General features: G+C 44.0%; 1 long non-coding RNA gene across 1 annotated transcript in view; it reads left to right on the top strand.

The window, feature by feature from the left end:
- LOC144766758 (uncharacterized) overlaps positions 1 to 13,158 on the top strand; it is an 837,531-nt gene extending 824,373 nt beyond the window's left edge. Inside the window, exon 3 of the long non-coding RNA XR_013597910.1 lies at positions 13,096 to 13,158. This is a non-coding gene — a long non-coding RNA (uncharacterized LOC144766758). The remainder of the gene's footprint in view (positions 1 to 13,095) is intronic.
- The last annotated feature ends 5,300 nt before the right edge of the window (positions 13,159 to 18,458 follow it).

Here is an 18,458-nt window from a genome sequence, read left to right as displayed (position 1 = left end):
CCAAACAGCTAGGTCATGGCCCTCCCTATCCTGCTTTTCTTAGTGAAGTGCAACCGAGTATCCAGGCACAGCCTGAACAAAGTGGGCCTACATCAGAACTTACCTATGCCACCCAGGGAGACTCGCCAGAGAACCTCAGTGGCGGGAATGTTAAATACGATTGCCTTATTGCTCTTTGTCTGAAGACAGCCCTCCTTTGGCCATTTCTTTTATCCTTAAAAACAGACATTGAAACATGCCCCGATGGGTCCCTAGCTCATGACCTTAAGAAATAACTGATTTCTATTTTCAAACTGAGTGATAAAACGAAGGAATCCTAGATAGTAATGCAATGCTCTGTTACTTTTCCCACATCTTACCTCTTATTACATGGGTTCTGTGTCCCTGTCCTAGGAGTATTTCCTTTTCCCAGATATGCTTCTGTAGTTTTGTTTTGATGCACTGTATGAATCTTGTAGAGTGCAGACTGAGTCGCCTGTGTGTGTCTCGGTGGTGTCAGGGTGTGGGTGGGCGTGCAAGATGTGGAAGGTCTGAAAGCTCTGGAGTTGAGGCTGCAGGCAATGTAGGTTTCTAACAGTGTGTGCAATGTATCATAAAAGGTGTTTTGACACCATCTAGGTGAATCCTTAGGGGTCCATTAGGATGACAGGCGGACTTGTCCCGCCCGTCATCCCATCGTAAATCGGGACCACCCGCCATAACGGCGGGGGTCCCGGGGGTGCCATTAGGATGTGGCCGCCACAGTGGCGGGCACATCCTGTATTTTCAGCATGTGGCGGGCGGTGCTCTCTGCACCGCCCGCCACAATGCTGAAAATGCACTTAAACATGGTCATTTGCAAAGCGGCAGGCACCGCGCTGTGCCTGCCGCTTTGCAAATGACAATGAAGGGGGGTACCACAGGTACCCCCCATGTGCACCCCCACCTGTACTTCACTCTGGGGGCCCGCAGGGGGCCCCCAGAGTGAAGACCGCATGCCTTTCCGTGGCGGCAGCGCCGCCGCGGAAAGGCACTGAACACCACACATCATAATATGTCTGGCGGTGTCTATTAGACACCGCCACCATATTATTCCTTTTCCGCCCCGGCCGCAAGGCGACCGAGGCGGAAAAGTCGCGGGCGGTGTTTCCCTTTGTTGCCGTCCCCCCGTCATTGTAATGTGGCGGGGGGGGGAAAGGGTGGCGGGCGGGCATGTATGTCGGGCGGATCGCCACCGACACCATGGCGGTGGTGATCCGCCCGACATCATAATGGACCCCTAAGCCTCTTTGCAGAGCAGGCAGAATGATGGACAAATGGTATTACAACTCTATAGTAAATTGTGTGAAAGAGATACACAGCAGTGAAATATAGACAGTGCCAAAGGGGGGAAATGCAGTGTTTGTGAGAGGGAATAGTGAGGTGGAGGAGACAAAATTAAGTAAATGCAGAAGGAGACAGGGAAAACGCAATGATGTAGAAGAAGGAGATGAACTGTGAGACAATGAGAGGAGAAAGAGATGTGGAGAAAAAAAGGCATAAGTGACTAACACAGAGGGACATTACAGAGAAAAGTGATATGAAGGGACGAATGACAGTTGTTACTTCTCTGATTTTCAATAAAAAAAAATCGATGCTAAGAAGTTTTGGTAGAAGCATGTGAATTGGACTTGTTTTGGCCATACGTTTTCTTGTTTGTGTGATGCTTTGAATGCACAACCAGAAACGCAGAGGCACCTAGGGCCAGATGTAGGTAGCCAAATACCGGTCGGTAACGGCCGAATTCGGCCGTTACTGACCGGTATTTGGCTACCGAGATGTAGGGGGACTGAAACGGGGCAAATCGGTAATTTTACCGATTCGGTAAATACCGACCGGTAATGCCCCATTCATTCCTATGGGCTTCAAAGCCCATAGGAATGAATGGAGAATTACCGGTCGGTATTTACCGATTCGGTAAATACAGATATTTACCGAATCGGTAAAATACACATCTGGATGGACCTACATGTCCACCCTTCATATTTACCGATTCTTAATTACCGAATCGGTAAAATTCGGTAATTAAGAATCGGTAAATATTTTTTACCTACATCTGGGCCCTAGATACTGGGCGGGTGGCAGGCAATGGCAAGCACAGGAGTGTATTTCACACGTTTCAGACCAGTTCCGTAATTAAACTGGCCACGCCTTTGTAATGTATTTTTATTTAGGCTTCTTTGGCCACGCCCTTTTTAGAGACAGCCGTCTTTTTTGTCCCACTTAATGGGATGTGCTGTTAAACGCACCATCCAACCGGTTTTGCTGCATCGTAAAATGTGCTGAAAATCAGGAGCCTTGGTTCAATTGAAGCAAAGTCTGGAAGTCTCAGAATGTAAACATATTTACCGCCCATGCTGAGCACTGGCAGCACCATATCTCCATAAAACCCTGACCCTTTGTGCATCAGTGCAATTCTACACCATGGAATGGGGAAACAAGTCTCTATTTACCAGCAGCAAAGAGTTCATGGTAAACCCGTTCTAAAAACATTTTTTTTTAAACTAGTGTGGTGATGGTACTTCTCTTTATTCCACATTTTCCAAAAATCACTAAATCTGGAGGTAGAACTCGAGGCTGATGTAATTACTGCTTCACGGTATATCCTCCTGGTTTTGCTTTCAGATCTACCGAAGAGATCTTGTGTCCCGAAATTGAATTTTATGGAAATCCTGTGTCACAGCATGGGCTTCCCGAGCCCTGGAGGCTTTACTTTCATGCCTTGGGGCAGGCATTCAATTTTTTTAGATTGTTGCTGTCATTAACATGCCTTTACCGGTCCTTCCCTTCAGATGTTCTTGACTTTCAATATGCGTGTGCCAGGCTGGTGCAAGCACTATTGTTTCACAGCGGCGCTTTGTTGTGCGACTCCGTGATGGTTAGTGTGAATATTTATAATCCGGTTGCAGGCAGTCTAGAAATTATGAAAACTGCATCTTTCGAGGACATTATATATATTTTTTAATATTTAACTTGAATAAGTGTTTGAAACTGATGCTTCAGTGGTAGCGCTAATGTTTCCTATACACGCACTAAGGGGCTCATTACGATGGCGGGCGGACCTGAGTCCGCCAGCCATTGTTGTGGTGTTTGGGACCGGCCGCCAGTCATGCGGGGGTTTCACCACCAGCCGCGGCTGGTAGTGGAAGTACTGGCCGGGCGGTGACGTGGGGAGGGGGAGGGGAAGGGTGGGGGGTAGTAATGTATGGATTACGGAGTTTAACAGGTAAGTAAACATATAAATAAATAAAACAAATTTCGTTGCGTGTACTGCATCACCAAATGCGATGCAGTGCGCGCAACGAATTTCGTTTTTTTTATTTATATGTTTACTTACCTGTTAAACTCCGTAATCCATACATTACTACCCCCCACCCTGCCCCTCCCCCTCACCACCTCACCGCCCGGCCGGTACTCCCACTACCGGCTGAGGCTGCCCACCACTCAAATGACAATGCGCCCGCCAGAACGGCGGGCGCATCCCGGGCCTTTTATATTGCAGACGGTTCTGCTGGCCGCAGCACCGTTCGCAATGTTGATATGGCATGCCCTGCATTTCCCTGCACTAGTGCTGGGAAATGTTGGGGAGTACCTTGGGTACCCCCCCAGTGCACCCCCCCAAACACAGAGGGGGCCCACAAAAGGCCCCCGAATCCAATCACCACCAGCCTTTCCATGGCGATTGTTTATGTGCAGTAAGGCCTCCCTTCCTGCACATAAACAATCTGAAATGGCATTTTGAAACATAGAGTTGCAAAATATAATTTTTTTAATTGATTGTTTATGTGCAAGAAGGGACACCTTCCTGCACATAAACAATCAAAGGCCTTTTGCTGTTTCTATGTGTGCATGCAGCACGCATAGAAACAGCAAAAATGAGGAGAAATGAAACGGGAAACATCCTTTACAACGCAACTTTTACCACACAGTGCCTTTACGACGCAACTTTTACAACGCAAACCATTACAACGCATTGCGCTGGGGGGCGCTCTAGGATAGGGAATAGGTTTAATTTACCATCCAACACCTTCCCTACTATCCACGGGGACTGGAGTTGGAATAGTAAATTCAACTATTTACTATCCAGCGCCCCAAAGCACTATGCGTTGTAAAGGCATGCGTTGTAAAAACAGCGTTGTAAAGGCATGAGTGGTAAAAGCATAAGTTGTAATGTCATACATCCAATGAAACAGTTCTCCTCATAATGAAACAGTTCTCCACATTACGCCTGTTTACGACCAGTTTTCCCTAGTCTTTAATTTTGGCGCTGCCCCATAATTATGCTGCCCTTATAAATATGGGACAGCATCTAAATCAATGGAACGCCCACCACAACACCCATTGCCCTCCCCTTTCACACTAAGTTTAGAGTGAAAGGGGAGCTTATTTACAAGGCAGCGTTAAGCCACGTTCGTTAAGTGGCCTAACGCTGCCTAGTAAATAAGGTGAAGCCAATATCGTCACAGCAGATACTTGCACAGTCAGTCACACTCCTCATAACTACTCAGGCCAGGTCCCTTGTGACCGTCAACCCAGTCTAGATCTTTTGTTGAAAACCCCAAAATTGCAGGTCTCAGCCTGCCTTCTAAGAACATTAAAGAGCCAACAAAATGGCTTAATGGTATGCTATATGCAGAGCAACATAACACAGCATTCCTGTACCATCTGCGGAGTGTGCTAACTTTCTTTAACACCCAGCCATTGAAATGTGAGATACAACACGTATCTTGAAACCTGTGGTGTGCAGGATTGGTGCCAGCAGACCGTCTTAAGCAAAAGTCATGCCACTAACTTAATTGAGTTTGTTGACTAGGTGCCCAGAGCAGTGGATCAACTCGGGGCAACGCATGTGATTCATGTACAGTAAAAGCAAGTCTTTGAAACAGTGCCACACAGAAGATTCGCAAGACTGGCAAGGAATGCAATCAGCCTTTGGATTGGAGCCAGTCTGCTAAAACGTGGTTACACCCTGACTGGCCGAGGACAAAGAGTTGGAAGAAAAGGTGATAGCAGTGAGCCTCAAGGGTCGCTTGTCAGCGTGTTGCTCCTCAACTCAGTCATACGTGACTTTACGGAAGAGGTAGAAGAATGTGCAGCAGACGTGTTTGCAGTTGCCATTGATTTCGCAGTAAGATTGATGTCACAGAGGAACTGAATAAAAAATAGTGCCTCTTAAAAAGTTAGGGAGGTGTCAGTACCCTAGAAAGAGTTTCAGCTGGATTAGGATGCTCGTCTGCCTTTTGCACAGAATCTGCACTTTTTGTTTGCAGTGCTCTGTTAACAAAGAAAAGTTGCCTCTCTCAACCAGCAGGGCTTTCTTTTAGCTTTTAACCAGTTTTGCAGCCTGATGGCATCACAAATTTTGGGGGGAACTGGTAGAGTTTATGCTTAGAGTGACATGTGAGGCAGGCCAGCCATTCTATCATTTGGAAATCTAAGTAAGCGCCTGGCTTGAGGTCCAAGGCCAGAGAAAAGGCATTAGTAAGGTTACATGACAAATGATGCATTGTGCCACCATAGTCACCAATCCATCATCAGCAGTGGCTCATTTATGCAGCATGTCCCAATGGAAAAAGGCTACAGAGAGCTTTACTTAGCCCGCTGCCGCGCTGGCCCCCAACATCTTCCATTGGTCAATTCAAATTGGTCTGGAGGGACAGGAGATGCTCACCCCAGGCTGACGACTCATGCTGTGACGGAGCTCTCTGCTTTCCTGTCCTACTGTCCTTCCCTAATCAGTCTAACCAATTTAACTCTACCCATCTTAACTGAGCCCAAACTCCTCCTAAACATTTTGTCCATCACCAAGCGTCCTAAACCAGATGATTCCCTAGCTTGCAGCAGGCCCATACTACACCTGCCCCAACATGCATCCATAACTGGTGGCAAAATGGCACTGCACAATGGCAGGGCATTAGTCATTCTTCTGTTGAGACTCAGTTGAATCACTACTCCTATCCATGAGGTAAAGGGGGAGGGCTGGGCCTGAGCCTCTAAATGTTTGGGTGCATGTGTGAAAGTGTATGAGAAAGTTTGCCATTGTGTAAATGAACCTGTACTTGGGTACACATCTGCCTTGGGTTGCATGGCTTTTTGGGGTGTGGGAGGAGACCAACAGATGGAACGACATGTTGGGTCTCCCACACATGAAAGTAGGCTTGACATAAGGGCCATTTTTGGCATTTTAGACAAGTTGGCACTCCCTGGCATAATAGCGCCCCAACCTAGACTTGGTAGTCATTCTTTGCAATTTTGAGTCTGTATTCTGGATGTTGCTAGCACAATGTTGGCCTATCCTTGAATGGGAATGCTTGGTAACATTCTTTCAATCTCTAGCCTAGTGTTGACCCGTGCGTGAGATAGTAGCAAGCTTGGTAACATTGTGGTTAAATTAGTAACATTCTTGTTATCCCTTGCATAATGGTGGCCCAACCTTGACATAGTGGGCATTCTTTGCAACCATTTTGGTAGTGCCTAGTATACTTGTGTCCTAGCCTTGGCATAGTGGCTATTATTGACGACCTTTTGGCATAATAGTGACCCATCTTTGAGATAAAGGACACGCTTGGCAACATACTGGCTACCCCTGGCTTAATGGTGGTCAGTTTTATAGACATTGGACAAGCGTGGCAACTCCCTGGCTGTCCTTGTCATAATGGGGCTCACCCTTGAGTTATTGTGGTTGTTCTTGACATGATCCTGCTGCTGAAAATCACTGCTCGTAGATTGACATCCCTGGCATTTGATGATGGTAATAAATGGCCATGAATGGACAACCTGGCCTTGTGCGACAGTGGTACATTGAGTGTTTGGCGGAAAAAAACCTGTTGTTTTGGGACCAGCATCACTGAAAATAAAATCTGTCATTTCAGGACAAAAATGCATTTTTGGGTGGGCAAGGACGGTGAGGATTATACTTATTTATCTAAAATGCGACTTTTTCATTTCACACAAAATTCTGCGTTTTGAGAGAAAAGCTGATGTTTCAGACAGGATAATTACAGTTCAGATTGATTGCTCAGAATCAATTTAAAAATTATGTTTGAGTGATAATTCGTGCTGAGATGGAGGGGCTTATGGCTGATTTTGGTTGCTTGGCACCACCTATTGTTATGGGCGTTGTCTTACGATCTCAATATTGCTCTCTTGGGCCTGAGCATGTAAAACTGCTATAACCTGTTTGTTCTCTAATCGTATAAGCTCTTTGTAATTGTGCTGTAGCATTATTTACGGGCCTTCAGGATTGATCTAGCACTTGCTGTCTGCAGAAAGTGGTACAGATATTTGCCAAGCATTTTTTGCTTCCATCCTGCCCCTTCCAAGCAGATTTTCTATCAAAATATATAACATTGGACTGAAGTTGGGCCGTTGACAACATAACCCAAAGAAATATGCTTTAAATAATATGATAAATGATGCGGCAAGTAAAATTGCATAATCATATTTTTTACTGCGATTTACATTAATCCACTGTTGTTCCACCATGTTTAAAGACTTCTTTGGGAGTGCAAGCCCCAATTATCCCCGGAAGGAGCCTCCTGGAACACGGCATATGCATCAGTACTCCTTCAGCACCTCTGGATGGTTAGTCCATTTTTTTTACAAATTGTGCTGTAAAGGATATTATTTGGTAGTGCTTTTTCACAACCTTTTGGTGGCGAATCCCTTCAAAAAATAATGTATGCCTCACGACTTTAAAAGTTCACTAGCTTTCACTGCTTGCAGGTGGTCAGATGCTAGTGGCAAAGAGAGTCGGTATCGCCCATGGTAGCAACAGGCGGTGCCAGTGCTGGAAGTGAACAGCCCCAGCGAGCAGCACTCACCTAAACATATTATGGAGCCTTAATTATTATTATTATTATTATTATTATTGTTAATATTATTATTTTTAGCATTATTATTAATATTGTTATTACTACAAATCAAGCACAGTATGATATAATTGCTATTTATGTGTCACTTACTGTGGATTTACAATCACTCAATCATCAACATTTGTATATTGTTGCTTGTCACCCTGGGGGTCTCGAGGCGCTGTGGGGTTTGAGCGATCCTCGGTCGGAGAGAGGTGGAGGTCGCAGAGGCCGTTCTTCAGCTGCTTCCTCAATTCCCTCAGGGAGGGGGATGTGCGAACGTGGAGGTTATTCCAGGACTTGGCAGTGAGGTAGAGAAGAAGCGGCCCCCGTTTCGGCTCCGACCGATGCTTGCGACCAGGGCTGAGGCGAGGGAGGAGGAGCAAAGCTCTTTGGTCGAATGGCGGAAAGTCAGGCGAGTGTTGATGTAGGTGAGTCCAGTTTTGTGGAGGGCTTCGTAGGCGTTAGTGAGGAGCTTGAAGAGGTATCTTTTCTGAACGGGTATCCAGTGGAGGGCCCTGAGGTGAGGAGTGATGCTGGATGTTCTGGGAAGGTCGAGGATGAGTCTTGCTGCCGAATTCTGTATGGTTTGTAGGCAGTTGAGGGGTTGTCTGGTGGTTCTGGCATAGAGAGCGTTTCTGTAGTCTAGTCAGCTGGAGATTAGGGCATGGGTTACTGTCTTTCTGGTTGAGATGAGGGTCCACCGGAAGATCTTGAAGGGCATGTAACGGGTGTGAAAGCAGGTGGTGGAGACGGAGTTGATCTGTTATTTCATGGTGAGGTGGGCATCCAGGATGATTCAGAGGTTAGGGGTGTGAATAACACATTCATAGATCAATTCAGGGAAGAAAATATTACCCCCACTGCAGTAGATCCCCTTTCTCATTTACTTATTAGTCTTAATAATTAATAATATAAAACCTTTGGTATTATTTTATTTGGTTTCAGAGAGGATTTATTTTAAGAAACCCATTTGTGTTTTCTGATGTTATATTGTTGTCCCTGTAACACCCACATATTCATCAATTGAAAGTAAATACAGATCTAAAACAAAAGGGTAGTAGAAAATCTGTGCAAGGCAGTTTTCAGTGACCATCGAGCCAAAACTCAGAGCATAAAATATCATTATATACTCACTTAACAAGCAAAAGACATCGGACCTGATTTAGATTTTACTGTTACTTACTCTGTCAGAGTGGCAGAGGAGATTATGTCTGCCACGCTAACTGGCAGAGGACTGCCATCTTTAGAGATCACCACTGGCTCAGCATTGATCTCTATAGCTGGAGAGGATCGATCTTTACAGTGGTTCTCCAGAAGGTACCAAACGTTGGCTAGATGGCTGCTGTCGGTTTTGATGGCCATCCACCAAACTGTTTGTTTTCAAAGACGGACTCCGAGGGTGGGAATTTGTTTTTGAAAAACATATAACTAATTACCCCACACCTAGTCAGTTTCATCACCTGGATATCAGGATCATTACTTTAATTTTTCTATGAAAACTTGGTGGTGATTGACAGTAAAGAAGAACAGACGGGCAAAGTGATCCCCTTACTCTGATGACCAGACCTCAGTCAGGCCATCAGAGTAAGCTTTCTGTCATCAGAGCCAATAGGGGCACAACAGACAGAAAGCAAATGGTCCTCCAAATTGCATTTCTAATGGAGTAATCTGTTCCCCAAACTCTAAATCAGGCCCTAAGTTAGATAACATATATAGTTGGTATACAGATACATCTTAAAATACTTAAAAGCTTAGATGTCAGTAGTAAAAGACCAGATTAAAGAAAATGTTAATAAAGGTTTATTAAAAAAAAAGTCAGAGTGAGAATTCAGAACCCTCACCTCAGATGCGGAATCACATGACTATAGTTTGTTCATTATGTTTAGGTATTTATGTACTGTGGAAATGACATCATTTTTTATTTAAAAATAGAAATGCCCTGCAATACCAAGATGTACCTGTCTTCTAAAATTGGAGATTGGTACCAGTGTATACAATTAATTTCTGTGCAGAGTTGCCTTCTGTACAGAGGGGCCTATTTATGAACTTGTCATGCAGTGTAGCACAGCAAGTCACCTTGATGCACTGTGTGACAGGACAATACGGCACATTCCTGCATTTTCTCCTGTTCTGGTTCCCTTTTGGCAGCCTAGCAGCAATGCAGACACCCTTGCACCATGGTGCAAGGGTGCCTGTGTTGCACGCAGGATTGTTTTTGTATATGTAAATGTTATTAATTATAATTGTTTTATATAGTTTTTTAATTTAATGACAAAAAGTTATAATTTGTTCTTATTTATATTTTATTTGTTTTGTTTGTCATTATTTTTTTTTTAGGATAGTAGGATGGGAAATGTTTTATACAAATATTTTAGCAAAAGTCAGATTTTTTTAAATATAACATTTAAAATAATGGAATTTAATTTGTTTCATATTTTATGAATGTTTATTATTTTAAGAATATATTAAATTTTTGGTGTCCATTTAAATGTTTTATTTGAAACATTTAGGAGTAGAAAGAGTAAATCTGACCCCTGCAAAGCCCAGCATTTTCCCTACTGTTACTCAGATTGAAGTGGGTATAGTAAATCTAAAGGCTCAACACTTTCCCTACTACTGCTTAATTGGAGTGGGAATAGTATATTTTACCCCTCAAAAGTCCCAAATTTTCCATACTTTTACGAGCATTGGAGTGGAAATAGTAAATTGAAACCCTCCAAAGTCCAACAAGTTCCCTACTGTTCCTCAGATTGGAGTGGGAAGAGTAAATCTTACCCCTCCAAACTCCACAAAATGTTTTTCTCTTGTTACTAAAACTGTATTGGGAAGAGCAAATCTGACCCTCCCCAAAGTCCAACACTTTTCCTATTGTTGCCGAGATTGCAGTGGGAATAGTTAATGTGTCCCCATCCAAAGTCCAACATTTCCCGATTTTTTGCTTACGTTGGAGTGGAAATTGTCAATCTGACCACTCCAAAATCAAACTCTCCCTACTGTTGCTCAGATTTTTGTAGGAATAGTTAATCTGACCCCTCCAAAACTCTCCACTTTCCCTACTCTCGCTAAGATTGGAGTGGTAATAGTAAAACTGACCTGTGGAAAATTCAACAATTTCTCGACTATTCCTTAGTAAGGAATGGTAATATTTATTTTAATTTGTTTCATTGTTTTATGTACTTTTTTCTAAATTATTTATAAAATGTCATCATTTTTACATTTTTATTTTATATATTTTTGGTTTATTGTTTTTTTATTTTACTTTTGATGTCTACTTTGCTATATTATTTTATATTATAGATATCTGTATTAATTTAATTGTTATTATTATTAATGTTAATGTAACTTATATTTATTGCTCACATTCATTTTCCAAAGTGGGTATTTTTATGTTATAATATTCGAAATTATATTCATTGGTTAAAATATTGCATATATGTATTTATTTACTTTTATTTGTTACTTAAATTAAACATAATCCTGTATATAGTAAAATCAACAGACATACTTATTTTTCAATGCTATTCTGGTCGACAATATTTTCATCTTAATATTTTTATAGCTTGCATAAAAAGTATGTAAACACAATATTTAGTTTCCTGATGTGTACTTCATAATATTTGTGTATCAGAATATTTTTGTTCTCGAAAGAATGTCATTCAGCCCTGGAATCTTAAGTGCAATAAATCCTTCTGATCATAAAAACAAGAACAATAAGAATTTAAACCTCAGAACGGATCAAAAGGATACCTCAGCGCTGATATTTATACAATCACGATAGTCTTGTTACACTTCCCCCTTATCATTCTGCCAGCATACCTATTCAGAGATGTGACCAGAGAATGCTCCCGGAACCATGGTGCATTCAGCACGTGCTGTTCTATATTGTGAAAGATCTTCTGTTTCTGCAACAAAAATTTTCACAGGAAACATTGTGAAAATAAATCACTGATAATCGACTGATATTACCACCCCACCGTTAAAACACCGGGGGCCATATTTATCAAAGGACTGCATTGCCCTTGTGTCACACAAGATGGTGCAAGGGCAAATCAATCCTTAAGTCAGATTTACCAAGCCACGCAAGGCTTCCTGGTGTGGCTCTGCGTTGCTTGGTAAATCTGGATTAGTGTAAGGCCGCTCAAATCGCGGCCTTGCGTTACTCTGCGCTGGAAGACAATGCATGTGTGGAGCGTAGGAGTTCCCATGCATTTAACATGCTTTTTGGTGCATTCCCAGATATACCAAGCCTAGTATGCTTGGGAATGCATCAAAATCGTATGCCTTCCCAATAGAGGCTCAACATGGAGAATATCTTTATATCTGTCCGTTTTTTCCTCTTTCTACATGTATAGGGTGACCAGAATTTTAAAGCCAAAAACCGGGACATTTCACAAAAATAGAAGAAGAACTACAGTTTTACTTCAAGGGATGAGAGCGCTCCTCAGCAAAGAATTACAGAACATGCAGGAAGAACATACATACAATGCTATTTTTAAGCACAGTAGATTGCCTGTTGCTTAAATTGCCTTCTTGAAACAACTGCTAACTATCCCTGCTTTGTAAAACATAAAAAACACCTCCCACCGTTTTCAGTCGACCCTCTCTAAAAACGGGGACATGAGCTAAATTTCTTGAAATTTGCTGGGACAGCTAGTTAAAAACAGGGACCGTCCTGGCAAAACGGGGACGCCTGGTCACCCTATACATGTACTGCATTCTACAGCACACACAGAGAGCTGCGGCCGGTAGTGGGAGTACTGGCCGGGCGGTGACGTGGGGAGGGGAAGGGGCAGAGTGGGGGGTAGTAATGTATGGATTATGGACTTTAACAGGTAAGTAAACATATAAATAAATAAAACTAATTTTGTTGCGCGCACTGCATCACATTTGGTGATGCAGTGCACGCAACGAAATTCGTCAAATATTAAGAAAATCTGGACTACATATTTTTACTGCTCCTTTCTGAATCGTACCTCGTGCTTTCTATAGTTGTTCTGTATCATTCAGATTCCAGCATTGACTTGTATAAATATTTAGGCATACTGATGACTCGGCACTCCCTTTAGTGTCTGACATATATGATATGTAACTGTGATACTGCCACTCCTCTGGTTCCGTTCAGGTCCCTGTGTGGGGTTGTGTATGCTTCACTTTTTATGATATGTTTTGCTCTTCTCTAAACTAGCTATCACTAACTTAGCCTTGTTGTTCTTCCTTTCAGGTTTTTCAGGTTTGCAGGTTTTTAATGTTCTTTAGGAACTGGAGGAAGATGCAGACAAACAGGTATATTATATGTCTTGGGTGATGAGGTTTGCTTTCAAACTGTTAGTTTTCTGGAATCCAGGATTATCCAACAGAGATAACTCATGCTTGAAACAGTTTGAAGTCAAACTTGGTTTTATACCTTGGCCATGCCCACTAGTAGGGCTAATCTTGCAGGAGCACCACCTAGTCTCATTAGAGTTCAGAGTACTCCAGAAAATAGTGTGAAATATGCCAGGATCGCCATCAACCTCACACCACAGACAGGGTACTTCTGTGAGTGTATGTGGTTTTCCTGGACCAAAATGACCTATGGAGTCTGAAAGCATTTCACACATGGGCATGGTCCCACAGGCCATGAGTTGCTGCCAGTGCAGTTAGGACGATGGTACCACTCCAGTCAGCAGTCTCTCCAGAGCCAAAGCCCAGTGATGAAAAGCATGTGACCCCCTCCCTCAGATGCACCCTAGCAGACTGAACTACTGCAGAGGAGTCAGGCACTGCACTAATGACAATAAAGGCAAAAAAATCCCTTGGGTACACATTCCCAGGCTCGTGAGGAGCCAGTAAAGGACGGACCTGCAGTGGCGATAAGCTTAAGAGATAAAATCATCTATGTCTTGTAAAGTTTCACCGATGTGCCGCCACTTCAGCGGCCGTTTCTCCATGAAGGCGGGGGAGTTGCGCCTCCCAGCCCGCTGCCAGCCGCGCTAAAGCAATGTGAATAATAAAATGGCAATGACATGCTTTTATTGTCATTTTATTATTCCCAAAGCGCCCAAAGCCGTCAGCCTGCCCAGTAGCGGCCGGGATGATGGAGGGGCGTGTCCTCTGCTGTTAGAAGACTGGTACGTGCTGTCCTGACACTGAACAGCGTGCAAGTCAGCTTGGCCGGCTGTCTTGAGCCAGCCAAAGTGACATACACACTATACAGGTCTCCATCAAGCTGTCTTAGACAGCTTGATGGAGACCAATCACAAGCCTACATGGCTTAAAGGAGCGTAAAGCCAGGATGCTCCATCCAATCCAGGCGCTGCTTTCATGCAGCATGAGAGCAGCATGTGGATTGGTTAGGTAAGTTTCGGATTCCCCTGGAGCCTGTCGGAGCCACGGACTGCGAGAACACGCAGGACACAGCACATGGAAGTGGATTTATTTTATTTGTAATTTAAATAAATGCATGCAAGTGTTCTTAACTGTATTCCTTTTTTATGTATATGTGTTGTGGGGTGCGGTGGGGAACTTCGCTCGCATCACTGCTTTTGTATGTTACCAGCCGCTCCTGCACCACTTTACTGTCATGGCCTTTCAGCACACTGCTTACAGGAACAGCCAGCAGTTATGCCGCTTATCGACCAAGATGAGATCCTGATATTTGCATGTGGGACTGCACACACTGATTAATGTTTGTATTTTGTTGTGTAGCAATCAATATGCAGAATTTGATCTTATGAGTTCACATCTGACGGCCTTCAAGCTGTGTAAAACCCAGAAGCATGTTTCTACACCGAAGCAGGTCTCCCGGAGATGAGTAGAATGTTATTGTGGTGTTCTCTCACCCAGATCTGAGTGGCTGACTGTATGACTGTGGTGGATGAGCAACTCTTAACGACTGAAGACACTGTCCAGACCCTTTGGCTGGAGGTCGCCTGCCTACACAAAATTACAAAGCACCTGGAAAAGAGGGCTGAGGATACAACTGGAATATCTCACCAAAACAATCACATGGTAATATCTATCTCAGAATAGCAACTTCACATGAAATGGGTCTTTCATGAGTGACTCCACTCCTACTCTGCAGTAGCAAAAAGATCCCCTCCTGGTGCTCCACTTAGGCTTATAATTGCCAGGGTGCTAAATGATATGGACCACAATAACATTCTGCATACAGACTTTCGCAAACAGAAGCGCTTCGCATATTCTCCAGGATGATGTTTTTTGTGGACTATACATAATTGGCCTTAACATAGATCCTGATTACAAGCAGGTGGTCTGGCCGCCCTATTGGTCATCAGCCCCATGGTTTAATGAAGAACTCAGAGCAGCTAAGACTTCCTGCAAAGGGTTAGAACGAGTATGGAGGAAAGACTTTTCAGATCACAGGAAGGCTGAATACAAAACCAGTCTAAAGTACTATCACTCCCTCATAAAAAAAAACGTGTGCTGCCTACTACAATGATAGGATAGAGCAAGCTGAGAACTCTTCTAGAGAACTTCTTACTATTTTCAAAGACATTTCGTCACTAGCCAGAACTATGGTTTCCAAAAGCGGATCGGTAGACTCTTGCAATTTGGTGGCAGACTTCTTTGCAGAAAAGATAGCAAGGATTTACACTACCTTCCCGGATGAGGCACGCAATGGGAGTTCCGATAGCGAGGGGAGGGCCAGCGTGGAGGAGGCAGACTACCTCTCCAGATTTTAGCTCCCCTCTTGTGACAACCTCAAATGCATAGCCTTAAGTATTAAATCCGGTTCACCTAGGGACCCCACTATTCCTAAGATTCTAAGAGACAGCCTGGAAATCCTAGTACCTTATATTAGGCACCTCCTTGAACTCTCCTTTGAGTCCGGAGTGGTCCCAAAAAGATGGAAAGAAGCGATTGTCCTCCCCATAAAAAAAAGCAGAATGTGAGTGAGAGTCAGCTAGAGAACCTTCGAACGGTCTCACTCCTGACATATTTTGCAAAAATAGCTGAAAAAGTCGTCAATATGCAATTGACCGACCACATAAACCGGCATAGCCTATTGCATGCTATGCAATCGGGTTTTCAAGCAACTTACTCAACTGAGTCAGCACTGCTCCTGTCAACTGAAACTATTCGCAGACAGGTAGATGAGGGCCAGATGATTGCGCTGGTCCTCTTGGACCTCAGTGCCGCATTCAACACTGTAGCCCATCCACTACTCCTACAGCGCCTTAGGAAAGGGGGGCTGAATAAACTGGCCCTTGAGTGGCTTAGGTCCTTTTTACGGGGTTGTAGATTTCAGGTGGCTCAGCGACCTCATTATTCCAAAAGCATGGCACTTGCTCAAGGAGTCCGTCAGGGCCCTATATTAAGCCCCACTCTTTTTAATCTCCATATCACCCCACTGGTGGAGATTATTACTAAATAAGGAATCAGTGCCGTGTCATTCGCAGATGACACGCAACTGGTAGTCTCACTGTCACAATCCCATGAAGAGGCAGCCACCAATTTTTCTTCCTGCCTACAGGAGCTGGCATCCTGGATGACGAATAACTGTTTAAAATTAAATGGCAGCAAAACGGAGGTTCTAGTGCTGGTCCTTATCTTGGTGGCCGCAGACTCTTGGCCTGACCCCCTCCCCCAGCAATCAGGTCAAGAACTTGGGGATGTGGCTGAACTCCAAGCTCTCCTTTGATAATCACACCAGAATTGTAGCCGGGAAGAGTTTTGGAGTAATGAAAGGACTTTAGACATGCTCCCTGTGGCAGCGAGAAAAACCCTAGTCCATGCTCTGGTAACGTCCCATCTGGACTACGGAAATTCTCTATATCTGGGAGCAAGAAGTAAGTGTCTGATGAGATTTCAATGCATTCAGAACATGGCGGCCCGCCTTGTTCTAATGCTGCCCAGTAGAACTTCCTCCAAGAATGCCCTCGCCGCCCTCCACTGGCTCCCAGTGAGGGAGAGAATACTTTTTAAAGCCCTGTGCGTTAGTCACTGCATTCTGCAGGGGAAAGGGCCAAGTTATCTTCACAACCTACTGTCCCCCTATACTCCATCCCGACATTTAAGATCTTCGGGGACGGGACGAGTCAAAACCCTGGTTATCAAAAGAGCAAGAATGGGTGGCCGATCCTTCCGCTATCTGGCTGCGAAACACTGGAATGACCTCCCTCTCGCTCTCCAGAAGGAACCTTCTGGAATTATTTTTCGGAAAAAATTGAAGACATGGCTCTTCTGCCCATAGGTTCTCCTCTAAGCCATGTCACATTATGGCTCCTGACGAGGTCTAGACGCAGCGCGGGGACACACTAGTGAGTGTAACCATGCGCTTTATAAGCTTGCTTATTATTATTACGATGTATGTGCTCCCATAGAGGAAAGACCACTGCCTCACCACTGACATCGCTAATAATTCCCTTCCACTGTCGGCGGTTTAATAGGTCAATGTGGCTGTTGGAGGACAGACAGCCTATTTCCCCATACGTCCAATCACGATGCTGGGCAACTCCGAGCTGAATCCGGCAGTTAAACCACCACACCTGAGCTGGCCAAAAGGGAAGGATATAAGGCACATACTCACCTGTACTCATTGCTAAACACCTCAAGATATCCTGTAATGCCTTGTAGGCGGCTCTTAACGTCATACTGCTGCTGATCCTGATTGATTCACACCGACACCAACGGTATGCCATATGCCTACCAGTCACCATTGACTCCACAGCAAATAGAAGGCTCAGCATGGACCTGCCAAGGTATATTGATGCCCGGGCACAATCATTTCATGTGTGCCCCTGACCACAATGAATAGGGGTGTATGTGTCAAGCACTTCTCCATCATGCCCCCTATGGCCAGGTCACAGACACTGCACAGCCACACCTCACTATATATGACATGTGTACAAAACAACTCAGAACCGTGGAAGATGTAATGTTCATTGATTGGTGTAACAGAACAGCAGCACCCCATCAATACCCCAAATATTGTTTTCTGTCACACCCTCACCTTTCACTCATGCAAGGTCGTGTTGCCACATCAAAGAGACTGTTGAAGACATGTATCATAAAACTGAAATACATCCCCTGCAAAATATCTGTCATAGACACCACTTCACCTACAGTCAAAGGCCTATGGAAGTTAAATCTAAATGCGTCGTCCACACCCCTATGTAGCAGTCAAACACTTACGTGGGTTGTGGCACATAGCCATGTTAAAAAGATGGATAGTTTTGGCCTCTGCGTGGCTTGAAACAGGGCATAATCCTGCTATTATCACAGTGCAGTTTCTACCTCCGATAACAGTATTGTTTTTAAAAAAAACACAAATAAAGGGTGCAAATATCACCTATGTGAGGTAATATTTGCACAACAGCACCCAGTAGACATGTAAAGGGCACAATGGGGGAGTTCATATGTATGTTGAACAGGAGACTGACCTTAAGTGACAATTGTGGATCAATTTGTGAACCTGTAATGTCCTGTACCATGATTTATTTTAGAAAACTGTTGCAAATATGTTACTCTGGACACTTTGACCATTGCACTGATCAGTTGTCACTCTACACAAAGAAAAGTGAGAAGGAGGCACCCTCCAGTGTATCGCCCATTTCCAGACCTGTAAACCATGGAATAGAA

This window comes from Lissotriton helveticus, chromosome 7 (genome assembly GCF_964261635.1).
Source record: "Lissotriton helveticus chromosome 7, aLisHel1.1, whole genome shotgun sequence".
NCBI classification, from domain to species: Eukaryota; Metazoa; Chordata; class Amphibia; order Caudata; family Salamandridae; genus Lissotriton; species Lissotriton helveticus.
The sequence above is the reverse complement of the archived record's forward strand: the minus strand, read 5'-3'. Positions and strand labels throughout refer to the sequence as shown.